The sequence below is a fragment of the Gossypium hirsutum genome, chromosome D06 (genome assembly GCF_007990345.1).
Source record: "Gossypium hirsutum isolate 1008001.06 chromosome D06, Gossypium_hirsutum_v2.1, whole genome shotgun sequence".
NCBI classification, from domain to species: domain Eukaryota; kingdom Viridiplantae; phylum Streptophyta; class Magnoliopsida; order Malvales; family Malvaceae; genus Gossypium; species Gossypium hirsutum.
Window position 1 is genome coordinate 10,773,600 of NC_053442.1, and position 13,301 is coordinate 10,786,900.

Genomic DNA, 13,301 nt, shown 5'->3' on the forward strand with positions numbered 1-13,301 from the left:
AAAATTCTCTAAAAGCTTGTAAAAGCTAATACCTAAATGTGTAATGGATTATTTTTCTAAGAGTAGAAAGAAGGTCTATTTATAGGCTAAATTTGTAAGTCAAATAATATTAAAATAACCTACACTAATAAGAGTTTAAGTGAAAATTTAATATTAAAATAACTTATACTAATTTAAATAGGAGAAGAAAAACTAAAAAATAGGAGGTATAATTGAGTTGTCATATTTAAAATGTCAATAAAATTTGGTATTGTCGATTTTATTGGTTTTATTTTATGTATATTACCTTTTATTTTAAATGTAGGTATTAAATTTAAATTTATAATTAAGGTTAAGATTTTGAGAGGAAATGTGTTATAAAGAATATTCATTTAGAGACAAAAACGTCTTTAAATATTTTTTTATAAACTTTTGAAATGATATTCATCCCTAAAGCTTTAGGGACAAAAGTCATCTCTAGTTACTTTGATATGTTTTTAGGAATTTGGGATGATATTTGTCTCTTAAAATTTATGGACGAAATTCTTCCTTAATTATGAGGATGATTTTTTATATTCATCCTCAAAATTTTTTAGAGATACAATTTTAAAGGACAATTGTTAGGGACGACTTAATTCGTCTTTGAATCTATTAAGGACAATTTCTGAACTTTTAGGGATGATTATTATTGTCCCCAAAGCCACTAAATTTTGTAAATTTTGTAGTGTCATTAAACTATTAGTAAGTTTATATTTTGATCATTCAACTTCAAAAAGTTACAAAATGATCACTAAATTATTTGAAAGTTTTTCATTTAAATCATTGGACTACTAAAATTGTTGTTGTATGGCCTTCTTTGTTTACATTGCCCGCACAAGTCAAAATCTCTCATTTCCTTTCTTCTCTATAGTTTAGTTTTTTTATTCATGAAATAGCTTTGAACGTTACAAATCTGCGAATCAAAATACAATCAAATTTCTTCTCTAATCTCCGAAATTGACCATCAAATAGAATTGGACCTAAGGTAAGTTCTTCTACTTGTCAATGGGTATTGATCCACTATATTAATCGTTACCTAGAGCTCGCTAGTCGGATTTAAAAGAAAAAGAACTTAACAACCCAATGATTGAAACAAAAACTTTCAAATAGTTTAGTGATTTAAATGAAAATTTTTAAATAATTCACTACTCATTTTATAACTTTTTAAGGTTAAGTGATTAAAATGTAAATTTACTAATGATTTAATGAATTTAGGTGTAATTTACCCTTGGAAAAAACAACAACTAATTTACCTATTCATGTAATCGTTTGCCCTATACGGAGGAAAGAAAGCAACCCAGTTCCATCCCTTTCCTTCTAGCATATCCCTTATAGGTAGTGAATTTTGACTAATATTATAGTATTTTAGTAGTCGCATTCAACTTAATTAAATTGTAAATAGAATTTGTCTTACCTACAACATTCAAATAAAAAAATTTACTCTTTACTTCTCGGCTTAATAGACATTAGTTAACTAAACCACTGGACAAAGAATTTACACTTAATATCTAATACTGGATTAAAACCTTAGATATCGTCTTCCTCCACTTACTTGAAAAAAGAAATGTTATACATTTAATGAACTTTTGATATGTTAGTAATTTTATATTATTTTTATATCATGTGTGTCTTCTCGGGTTTTTACATTATGTCAAAAGTTACCAAAGTCTTTTCTATAAAAATAAATCTCATCATCTTATGCACATTCTCACATGGCTTTCAAGTCCAATAGAAAGAACAGCAAAAAACGAAAAGGGCACACCCAAGTTCAAATGTCATTGTCCTTCACGTATGGAAACCTAATGTCATACTGTTAGATAAGCGATGAGAAGTTTATATAGATTATTTTATCATTCAATATGATTTCAAATCTTAAAAATTTAATAAATTTATCTATGAATACTTACAAAGTTTATTATTTTAATTCGAATTCTAAAAAAATTCATAAATTTATTCCCAACATTTACTAAAATTTTCAATTTATTTCTATTTCTAAAATTTCAAAAAAAAAAGAAGAGAAAAATAGTTAAAAATCTTCATTTTTAAAATATTCCTTTAACACACCTCCAAAATCCCCAAAACAAGAAAATCATTTAACATATTTTTATTGTGCTCATTTTAAACTAATGACACCTTCGTAAATATAGTAAAAAATCAAGTCGGCTTAAATCCAACTATTTAAATGTCATATTTTAGATTAATATCATATTATTTAATTAAATTCCTCTAAAAAATTAACAATTTTTTTAAACTATTACAAAATAATTATTCTTTTTTTATTTTAAAATATACACAGGTCTAATTTTTAAGTAGAGAAAACAAAGCAATGTGAAATCTTTCCTGAAATGGAAAACCTAGAAAAAGAGTTTCACCTTGGTTTTTTTTACTTAGACGTGTCATTAATAACTTTCAAACTTAGGTAGTGCAAGTACATTGATCAAACTGCTAGGTTTGAACAAGTTTTATGTTTGTTGAATAAGTTCCTAATTATTAGGAGCATATCTTAGTTTGTTATTGTTTTTGAATTAGTCTTTGTTTCAGTTTTTTAGTTTCCTGAGTTAGTTGGATATGTTAGCTTCCTTTTAGCTTTTCTATTTTTGTAAGGCTATTTAAAGCCACTGCTATTTGCTTTCAAAGTTATGAGAATTACAAATTGCATTGTGTTGCATTTCTCTGTTAAGTTCATCATTTATTTTACATTTGGTATCAGAGCCTGGTCTAAGAGGCTTGATTGAAGAAAAGAATAGAGTTTTCTTTTGAGAGAAATACGAGAGATGAGTGTGAAGAATGGCAGAAAGAAGTTGCAACAGTGGTGCGTTTGTGCAACCTGCTGTTCTCAAATTTGATGGGTACTATGAACACTAGGCAAAGTTGATGGAGAATTTCCTTTAAGTAAAGGAATTTTGGAGCCTAGTAGAAGATGGAATAGATGAAATTCTAGCAAGGAGAGAACCATCTGAAGAAGAGGTAAAGCTGTTTGAAGAACAACAATTGAAAGACAAGAAAGTGAAGTATTATCTTTACCAAGCAATAAGTAGAGAAATCATGGAGACCATTTTCAATGATGATACATCCAAACAAATATGGGATTCAATGAAGCAGAAGTTTAAAAGATCAAAAAAGGTCAAGAGAGCACAACTTCAAGCTCTAAAAACTGAGTTTGAAATATTGAGAATGGAGGAAGGAGAAACTATCAATGCTTATTTCGGAAGAACTCTCTCAATTGCCAAGAAGATGAAAGCATGCGGAGAGAATGTCAAAGAAGCTGATATTACAAGGAAGATTCTGCGATCCTTAGTTCCTAAATTTAATTATGTTGTATGCTCAATTGAGGAATCAAACAATGTTGAGAATTTAACGATAGATGAAATTTAAAGCAGTCTGTTGATTCATGAACAAATAATGACAGGCCCAATTGAGGAAGAAGAGGTCTTGAAGGTTACAAATAAAGATCGAGGTGGAAGAGGCAAAGGCCGTGACAGACAGAGTGTAGATAAAGCAACTATAGAATGCTACAAGTGTCACAATCTGGGGCATTATCAGTATGAATGTCCCAATTGGGAAAAGAAAGCTCATTATGCAGAAGTTGATGATGAAGGCGAGATGCTACTGATGGCACAAGTAGATCCAAAGCAAAACAAAAGTGAAGGAATATAGTTTCTCGATTCTGGGTGTTCAAATCACATGTCTGGAAACAAATAATGGTTCACAAGACTTGATGAATGATTCAAGCATTTGGTAAGATTTGGGAATGACTCTAAACTGATGGTGAAAGGGAAAGGAGACATCAAGCTGGAATTTGGAGAAAAAATCCAAACAGTAAGTGATATGTATTTTATACCTAATTTATGCAATAATTTGCTTAGTATAGGTCAATTACAAGATCGAGGCATCACTATTCTGATCAAACACGGAGCTTGCAAGCTATACCATCCAACTCGTGGGCTTATAATAGAAATTACAGTGATTGCTAATAGAATGTTTGTGGTCAGCACAAATATTATCATGACATCAGCCTCCCGCTTCAACACATACAATGAGGATTCCAACGATATTTGGCTCAAACGATATAGACATCTAAGTTACAAACATTTGGCATTATTGCATAACAAGGAGATGGTTCAAGGGCTTCCCAAAATCAAAACACCAACAAATAGATGCACTAGCTGCATGGCAGGGAAATAACATAGAGAAGCTATTCCAGAGAAGAGTAAATGGAGAGCAGCAAAGCAACTACAGCTCATCCACTTTGATAGTTGTTGGCCCCATTTCACCTGCATCATATAGCAAAAAGAGGTACATGTTAACTTTCATAGATGATTTTGTTCGAAAGCTATGGGTTCATTTTCTGAATGAGAAGAGTGAGGCATTTATAGCTTTCAAAAATTTTAAAATAATGGTGGAGAAAGAATCTGGTTTATCATTGTGCAGTTTAAGAACCGACAGTGGAGGAGAATTCAACTTTGAGGAGTTCTCAAATTTTTTCAAGGCACAAGGAATCAAAAGGCAAGTCACAACAGCTTATACACCTGAGCAAAATGGAGTTGTTGAGGGTAAAAATCGTACCATTCTCAACATGGTGAGATGCATGCTTGAAGAAAAAAAGATGCCAAAATGTTCTAGCCAGATGCTGTAAAGTGGACGTGGCATGTGTTAAACAGAAGTCCCACTGCCTGCTTGCAAAATAAAACCCCTGAAGAATGCTGGCGTTGTAATAGCCCGTTTTCAGTGAAATCGAAATAGTGGTTTCGGGACAACAAATCTGAGTCTAGAAGAAAAATTATTTTAATATTATTACATAGTTTGCATTATGATAGGAATGTCGTATTAAAATTTCGTTAGGAAAATTTTACCGATTATATGTTTAATTAGATAGAAAGGACCTAATTGCATAAAATGTAAAAGTTGAGTTCTAGTAGCTATAAGTATCAAATAGCTATGGAATTCAAAATTGGAGGTCCTTATATGGCAAATAGACCATTAAAAGGAGTTATTAGATAAATATGATGATTCATCCATGGAAAATTAAATAAAGAAAAAGACTAAATTGGAAATAGAAATAATTAAAGATGATAAAAATATAATATTATCTTATTTCATCATCTTCCCCAAATTAAAAATACATGAAAACCCTAGCTAAAAAAGCTTGAAGAAGACAAACTTATTTGGCTAAATTAGGTGAGTATTATTGTCCTGTTTTTAGTAATTTTTATATTTATGAGATCGTAATAACCTAATCTAGCTATCTCGGGATTAATTTGCGAAGTTATTAAAGTATTAAAGTTTTGCCATGGATGAGTATGCATGAATTATGAATTTTTATGGTAGAAAATGAATGATTGTTGATAGATAAACAACTTTTGTAAAGGAAATTTTCATGAAATTATTATTTAAGGACTAAATTAAAAAGATGTAAAATTCATGGAAAAATTCTAATTTTTGTGAAATACAATGAATGTTATTGTTATATGTAAAAATCGGTCAGGCTTGGAATAAGGGTTAAATTGCATGAATTTTATTTTTCGAGCCTAGGGACGAAATTTGAATTAATTAAAAGTATAGGGGTAAAATGGTAATCTTTCCTAGAAAATGGGGATCGACTTTTGAAATTGGAAATGGGAGTCGCCACCGATCTTTTATTAAGGTGTGACCGTTTCACCATTAAAGATGATTTTGGTCTGCGAATTTTGAGAAAATAAGTTCGGGAGTCGGTTACGTACGAGGAAGGGTTAGCATCCTCGTAACGCCTAAAATTGGTACTGAATTGATTGCTTAATGTCTTAATGTCGAAACCTTGAAAAGATTTTAAAAAACACTCATTGATGAGAAAACTTGAAGAATTAAATTGAATGATAAGGTGCACCCATTTCGTAGAAATAAATTGCCACACTCAGTGAGTTAGGGTGCTACAATTCAATCTTTGAAATTAAATTTGTCCCCCTCTTTTTTAAAGAAAATCATGCACTTTAAGAAGGGTATTTGATTATTTAAGTCAATCGAGAAATTTGAATCCAGTAAGTTAGGATCCAATTTCTCGAAATTCTTAAACACCAAATATTACCTTTATTTTAAAATCGAGATAACAAAATGTCGTATCCAGTAAGTTAGAATCAAACATTTTGAAATTTGAAGAACTTCATTTAATAATTGCAGGGTTTAATAAAATTGGCGCTTGGTTATCTAAATTCATCGAGAAGAATCGAAGCCCAGTAAGTTAGGGCACAATTTTCTCGAGAATCTATGAATGCCAAGCCCTTTTTAAAGATTGTGAAATAAAACAATTATGAAGCTTTAATAAAATTCGACTGTTGCAAAGGAACATGATTAAATGACTATACACATAATGTAGAAGATAAATAACAATTTAAACTTAAACTAGAAACAATTAAACAAATAATAGGCAAATACAAACATAGACTTTAATCATATTATACAAACATCCCTATTAAAAATTAAGCAACCCTTAAATTCAAAATCAATGAAAAACAAAAGAAAAACAATAATAACAATAAGTAATACAAATATTTGGTACAATTTGGTAATAGAACTAAGAAAACGAATAAAAGGTTTGAATGAATTTTAATGAAAGATTTAAAAAAACGAAATGAAATAAAAGTGAATAACTTTAAAATTAATGCCTACATTTTGATTTATATAAATAAAATCTAGTATAAATAATAGTATGTACATAATAATAATATATAGAAGTTAAAATAAAACAACAAATTTAAAAGGAATAAAGATTCCATACATAAATATATCATTTGAAATTAATAATGTATTATTATATATACATACGTATAGTAAAAAAATATTATTCATACATATATAAAAATATATAAATTAACTTTTTATAAAAATATAAAGTTAATTATATGTATAAAAAACAAATATATAAAGAAATACAATAATAAGAATAAGTATGATAATAAAAATACAATAAATTTCCTAATAAAATAAAAAAACTAAATAACACGTAGGATTAAATCGCAAACAAAACCGAATTAACAGGGAACAACTGAGATTAAAGAAGAGTGGGGGACCATGCTGCAGCACGCTATTACATGGGAGCCCGATTGGGAAATATCCCGCTTCCCCAAATCGCGGCATTGCAAGCTGGGTCGAAATGCAACAATGACAAAAATGCAGAGCAAAATTAAAAAAATGAAAGGGATCGATTTAAACGCGCTGTAAAAATAGAAAGGACCATTTGCGGAAATCGCCCAATGGAGGCCAAAACGTGCGGATCCTTTCCCGGATCGGGTCACCGCGCGAGTTGCTGGGGTTAATTGGCCATCACGACACCGTTTAAAGGCCACTAAAGTAGGCCCTAAACGGTGCCGTTTTACGTGCTATAAAAGGCCCCCATAACCCTAAAAAATAGTTTGTTGAAAACACACCCTAGCCTCCACCCTCCTGCTGCTAGACGACTCGACTCCTCAGATCCTCCCACCCCCACTCGACTCCGATGACTACGGAGAGAGTGGTTGCGGTCACTAGGTATATCCCTCTTCCTTTTTTACTGTTCTTCTCCCAACAAATTATCAATAGATGTAAAATGAAAGAAAAGAAAAGAAAATAATCTGCGAAAGACAAAAAAGGAATCACCTTTTGGTATTGTGATTTTTTTCTATTCTGATTGCGTATATTGAATATCTGTCGAAAAAGGGTACATCCATGGGGTTTTTATAACCCGAAAAGAAAAATAAGAAAAGAATACAAAATTTTTTCCTTCTATTTTTCTTATTTTCTTTTTCTTTTTTTTACTGCTGATTTCTGCTCCTCTTTTCGTTTGTTGTCTATTTTTGCTGCTCGTTTGTTCATCTCTTGCAGGTACGGAGAGCAGGGCTGGGGACATGGCGTGTAGGGAGGCACAGGCGCACGCGTGAGGGCAGAGGCTTGGCACGCGCGGAGGAGGCTCGTGTGAGTGCTGCTACATGCGTGGGGAGTGGCTCGGGGGCATGGTTCGTGGGGCACGTGAGGGGAGCCTGCTGGCTGCGACGCTTAGAGGCTGAATGTTACTGCCTAGGGTTTCAGTCTCAATTAGGCTAGGTGTTGGGCCTCTGTAATCGGGCTAGGGTAGATTAGGTTTGAGCTTAATGTTTCTGTATTTTTGGACTTTTAATTTTATTTGGTTTATATTTTTATTACGGGCCGGGCAAATTGGGCCTATTACAACTGCCCGTCTTTGCTCGTTGTCGTGTAATGGGAACAGAGCAAAGACTCTAGAGGACCAATTTTGCCCGATCGTGCTTGGACCTTGGTGCTCTTTCTTCTTCGAGTTGCCTCATTTTATCCTACTGCATCCTCAGAGGTATTGGAATTGGTGCTTCGATCCACTCCATCGTAACGTCGGGGAGATAGGATTTGTAACTTGTAGTTTTTCACAGAACAAAATTTGCTATACTTGGCCTGCTCCACTGCAACTTCAGGGAGATAAGACTTGTAGCTTCAACTTGTTCTGCTGCAACTTTAAAGATAATTCTGATGTGACCTACTCTACTACAACTTCAGAGAGATGAGGTCTATCATTTTGATCCGCTCCACTGTAACTTCAGGGAGATAGGATCTATTACTTTAATTCGCTCCACTACAACTTTAGGGAGAAAATATTATCAGCTTCAATCTGCTCCATTGCAACCTCAGGGAGATAAGATTTGCCATCTTCGATCTGTCCCACTGCAACTTCAAGGGGATAAGACTTGATTACTCGTTAATTTGTTCTCTAGGGAACATAACCTTTTGGTAAACTTAATTATGCCTAAGGATTAGGATGGTATGATCAAAATGAATCAAATGCTCCTAACTAGACATGTGAATGATGTTTGCATGAATGCAAGATGCTGCTGTATTACTCAAAATCTATTAAGGCTTTTGTGATGACCGTGTTTTAACACCTTCCTTCCTGGCTGGTGCTTTCAATGAAACACTTAATTAAATTGCCCCCACCGTAAACTCCCAAGTTTAATCCACTGTGATGCAAAAGTTGTATCTTCATTCTCAAGATGGGACTCAAAAATGAGGAGATCTGACTTTTCAACCCATTCCCATCGCAATTTGAAGGATACCCAACATGTAATTCTTTGGTTTTTATACCATTCTCAAAGTGCCACATCAAATATTTGTGCGCGAAGAAATTTCCTCCAGAGAGATCTCTTCTTACCAACTCACGATTATTGCTGACATCTTGTTCAACTTATGCTTTCTGAATAAAATCCAAAAGGGATTGTTTTAATTCAGACTTTTCCTTTTTAGATTTCTAACCTTTAATCCTGGTTCGTTCTAAATAATGGTCCTGTTTCGAGTTACTGCATTATTTAGAAACTTTTCGGAGTAATATGCAAAACTTCCTTTGTGAAAATTTTATTAGTCCATTAATCATTATTCCAATGCAACAGGTTTGTTGAAAGATCATAACAATGGATAAAAGTTGGTTCTGAGCATAGCTCGCAAGAGATAAAATATCGAAGATAGCAAAAGAAGAATAACAAAGAAGTTGATTGAGAATGTGTATCTTAGCAGAAAGGAAAATGTATTTTTAAGAATAACACATTCAATAAAATAAGAACTAGGTGCCTCAATTATAGCAGCTTGAATTTCTCTGTACAAACTTTCTAAAGACCATTCTGAGTTTGACATGTGTTTAGGAGATCTGCAGTACTCTGTCAATGCTCCAAGATGTTGCATACCCTTTCTTGTTGATTCAGGTATAGCAAGATCATCATATGCCCCTTTCAAAATTTGAGCAGCTCAAATCACCTCATGCCCCATTCCGATCAATATTTGAGTCGCCCTTTTCGGGTTTTCGACTCAAACCCCCTTTGGTCTCAAGGCGCCCTTTGCGGGTTTTCACATTGGCCTCTCCAAATCCCTTTTTTTTAGAAAGCAAAGCGCCCTTTGCGGGTTTTCACTTTGGTCCCCTTTTCTTTCAAGTGAAGTATTTCTTGACGGAATTCGTGTTTACGGGGTTTGGCAAACTTTTACCGTCCATCTCACTTAGGATCAAAGCTCCACCGTAAAAGACCTTCTTTACAACATAAGGACCTTCCCAATTTGGCATCCATTTTCCTCTAAAGTCTTTTTGCATAGGAAGAATCTTTTTTAGCACCAAGTCTCCTTTGTGAAATTCTCTGGGGTGAACCTTTTTATTATAGGCTCGCATCATTCGTTTCTGGTACATTTGCCCATGGTGAATAGCTCTTAACCTCTTTTCCTCTATTAGGTTCAACTGGTCATATCGAGATTGGACCCATTCGACTTTGTCCAACTGTAGTTTAGATAACACCTTTAGAGAAGGGATCTCAACTTCAATGGGTAATACTGCCTCCATTCCATAAACTATATAAAAAGGTGTTGCCCCGGTAGAAGTTCTAACGGATGTTTGATAAGCAAGGAGAGCAAATGATAGCTTCTCATGCCAATCCTTCTATGTTTCAGTCATTTTCCCCACAATTCTTTTAATGTTCTTATTGGCTGCCTCCACTGCACCATTCATTTTTGGATGATACGACGATGAGTTATGATGATTGATCTTAAATTGACTGCAAACTTTAGCTATTGTGTTATTGTTCAAATTCAACGCATTGTCGGATATGATTTTCTCAAGCATTCCATATCGACAAATGATCTTCTTTTTCAAGAATTTGCTAACTGCTGACTTCGTGACATTTGCGTATGAAGCAGCTTCTACCCACTTGGTAAAGTAATCAATGACTACGAAGATGAAACGATGCCCATTAGAAGCCTTTGGTGATATCGGCCCAATAACATCCATACCCCACATGGAAAACGGCCATTGAGAGGTCATGACGTGAAGTGGTGAAGGGGGTGCATGCATCTTGTCTCCATAAATCTGACATTTATGACATTTCTTAGCATAATTAATGCAATCTCCTTCCATAGTGGACCAATAGTATCCAAATCTCAAGATCTGTCTGGCCATGGTGAAACCATTGGCGTGCGTCCCACAGACACCCTCATGGACTTCCTCCAAAATTTTCTTGGCTTCCACATCATCCACACATCTTAACAGTACTTGATCCTTCCTTCTTTTGTATAGCACTTCCCCATCTAAGACATATTCAATGGTTATTATTCTCAGAGTTCTCTTGTCATTCTCTGTTGCTTGACTAGGGTACTCCCGATTCTTCACATACTGTAGGATACTCTAATACCAAGGATGATAATCTTTTCCCTCCTCCTCAATACTGTAGCAATGAGCTGGGGTTTCATAGATACTTATCTGAATAGGCCTCATTACCTCAAATATGTTCACCTGAATCAACGAAGCTAGAGTAGCCAATGCATCACCTGAATCACCTGAATCAACTAAATTTTGTATATTTATATGTTTGAATTGAATGATGTATATGTGAATTGTGAAATTTCTATTTATATAAAATTGATTACATATCCGATAAAGCCTGATAAATGTTAAGTTCTATTTGAATAGATGAAATTTTGATGGATACAGGGTTCTCGAATTGGTTATGGTCCTACATATGTTGTAGACACACCATAGCTCAAAAGAGTGTCCCGTTATTGACCCTCTCGAGCCTCCCGTTAATAGTTATTCAGAGCATCCCGATTTGGTTGTGATTCTGCATATGTTGTAGACACACCACAGCTCTTATGAGCGTCCCGATATATGGCTCTTCGTGAGCTTCCTAATTAAAGGCTCTTTGTTAGCTTCCTGATTAATACTCTCTGAAGCTTCCTGATATGGCTCGCTTGAATTTTTGAATATATAGATATTTGGAGCTTCCTGATTAATAGCTCTTCGGAGCTACCCGTTATTGGCTCGCATGAGCTTCCTAAATGTGGCTCTTATGAGCTTCCTGTTATATAGCCCGGATAAGCTTCCCGTTTCATGGCTCACATGAGCTTCCCGTTATAAGGCTTGAGAGAGGGTTTCCCAATTATGTGCTCTACTGAGCACTCCTGAATATGAATTTACGGATTATAGAATAATACACTTCATGTGTACTACTCGAGTGTCCATCGATATTTCAAATAAATTTAATGGGAAAAGTTCCGACATGGGATAATCTGAATTTGAGATGAATTATTATGGAAATGTACATGTTATACGAATATATGATGTGGAAAGCATACGCATATGAAAATTTTTACATGATGAGCTCATCATTGATTCTTGATATTCACATAAAGTACATGACTAACATGTTTCTTGAGATTATATGTGTTTAGGCAAAATTGCCAAATTTTTCTTTGGATGAATTTTGCATGTTTACTTTAAATATAAATGAATAGTAAGTTAATTTCTCGATATACGAACTTACTAAGCATTAAATGCTTACTCTGATTTATTTCTCCTGTTTTATAGTATTTCGAAAGCTCGTTGGGTTAGAAGCTCGTTGGGTTGGAAGCTTGGCGGAAATATCTCATACTATCAATCTATCCAACAGCTTGTTTCGGTATAAATAGTAAATTAAATTTTAGGTTATAATGACATGTATAAGCTAAATTTGGCCAATAATGACATGTAAATTTATGGTTGGAAGAAGCCATTGGTATAGCTTGTAATTGATATATGTTTTGGTATGTTTAAATGATAGTTAACTAATAGGTATGGTTTGACTTGGTATAGTTAATACAAATAAGTTATATATTATTGATCAATTTGGTAAGATTGAATACTTGGATGTATAATGTAATATGATATGTTTAAGACATGTATTTATCTTGTTTTGGTTGCTTAGTTATGGCTTATATATGTTCTATTTGATGTGTTTAGGTTTAAGCTAAAAAAGGTGAGAAATATGGCTTGAAAAATGGCCTTATTTTGTCTATACGGGCAGAGACACCAGCGTGTGTGACACACGGCCTGGCACATGGGCGTGTGATTTGGCAGTGTGTCCCCTGCAACTTAAAAATTAAGAAAAAAATGTTCAAAATTATCCACACGGCCTAGCACACGGGCGTGTGGCTTGGCCGTGTGACCCCTGCACCTTAATTTTACAAGTCAGTATGCTCACTCGGCCTAGCACATAGGAGTGTGGCTTGGCCGTGTGACCCAAGTCAGTAAGCACCCTAATTTGGACACGGGATGGGACACCATCGTGTGCTCTATTTTGAATGCCCACATGGCCTGAGACACGGGCGTGTCTGCTCACACAGCCTGACCACACAGGCGTGTGTCCCCTACACCTTAAATTTTTTTTGAGATTTTGCAAAAAATTCTCTGAGTACCCAGTTTAGTTCCGACTTGTTTCTAATGCATATTTGGGCATCAAGGGATCATATAAGGGAGTTTATGTATA